Source organism: Tenrec ecaudatus, unplaced genomic scaffold, assembly GCF_050624435.1.
Source record: "Tenrec ecaudatus isolate mTenEca1 unplaced genomic scaffold, mTenEca1.hap1 Scaffold_306, whole genome shotgun sequence".
NCBI classification, from domain to species: domain Eukaryota; kingdom Metazoa; phylum Chordata; class Mammalia; order Afrosoricida; family Tenrecidae; genus Tenrec; species Tenrec ecaudatus.
The window spans coordinates 140964-142316 of NW_027459030.1; the positions used below are offsets into that span (position 1 = coordinate 140964).

The following is a 1353-nucleotide window of genomic DNA, read 5'->3' on the forward strand; positions in this document are numbered from 1 at the left end:
GTAAAATCGGGACAGAACTGGGATTTAAAAGCAAACAGATATTCAGCATCTAACAGTTTTGAGAAGCCACTACATACTCTTTCACAAACATGTTTCCACGGGGCCAATACAGTGCTAGCCATTCACCCAGCGCACTGAGTGCACCGAAGTAGAAAAGAGGCAACAAGAAAAATAGCTACGTTAGAAACACTCCAACACTTTAGAAAAAAAGAGTCAAACACTTTTTGTTTCTCCCCTTTAGCCCCTAAAACAACATCACATGGTCTGGATCTACCTATTTACGTCCTACGTTGGGTTCTAGTCTTTGTCAGGAGGAAAATAGTAATAGTAGTAAAATGACACTGGCCGGCACGGTCTTTGGATCTCGAGGAGGGAGGGGAGAAAGTCAGTCCTCAGGACAAGCTAGTCGGCTGCAGTCTCATCAGCGGGGTCTTTGCATTCCTTGTTCTTCCGCACTTCTTCCACGTGCTTGTCCTTTTCTCGCAAGCGCTCCAGCTTGGCCACCATTTGTGCCTCTCGGTTGTCTTTGTTGGCTTCCATTTTGTGGGTCAGCTTCTCCTCGGCCATCTTGCTGAAGTTGTTGTTCTCCTCTATTGCTTTCTGCAGCACCTCCTTCTCGTGCTCCCGCTTCCCGGCCAGCTGCTTCAGGACCTCCGCCTCATGGGACTTGCGTCTTTCTTCTGCAGCTTCTAATTTCTTCTGAATTTCCTCCAGGGAAAGGTCCTTCTTCTTTGGAGGAGAAAGAGGGAATTCTGGGACGGCCTCTTTTGAACGGGGGCTGAGTATCAGCTCAAAGGCCTGGCCAGAGGCCCGCTTCTCCAGTTCTTTCACCTGGATATCAGAAGAAGCCATGGTGAACAGAAGACAAGAGACTGGCAGTGTACGCTCTGCAATCCACTGGGAAGGAAAGCCCTGCTCGGTCCGAGCCGCCTGGCCACACTCTCACAAATGTAGTTTTATGCAATAATTTTGGCTTAGAAGGCCCTAGAAAATATTGTCTATCCAAATATTGTTGTTTGAAAGCAAATAATTATTAAGAAGATCCTCAAAAAAAGAAAATAAACTCACCCAAAAGTGAAAGACCGCATACAAAGTATATATATATAAACATATATACACACATTCTAATATGACACAAGGATGGTGATACTTTATTCACATACTTTGGACACGTTGCCCAGAGAGGCCAGTCCCTGGAGAAGGCCATCACGAGGGCAGTGACAAGGAGGAAGGCCCTCCAGGAGATGGATTAACAATGGCTGCAACAATGAGATCAAATGTAAGAACAGTTGTGAGGACAGTGCAGGACTGGGCAGTGTTCTGTTCTTTTGTGCTTAGGGATGCTTTGAGTAG

The 1353-nt window shown here is 46.3% G+C and overlaps 1 pseudogene; it reads right to left on the reverse strand.

Moving 5' to 3' along the window:
- Nucleotides 1-349: 349 nt before the first annotated feature.
- Nucleotides 350-937, reverse strand: LOC142436460 (stathmin pseudogene; annotated as a pseudogene).
- Nucleotides 938-1353: the final 416 nt, after the last annotated feature.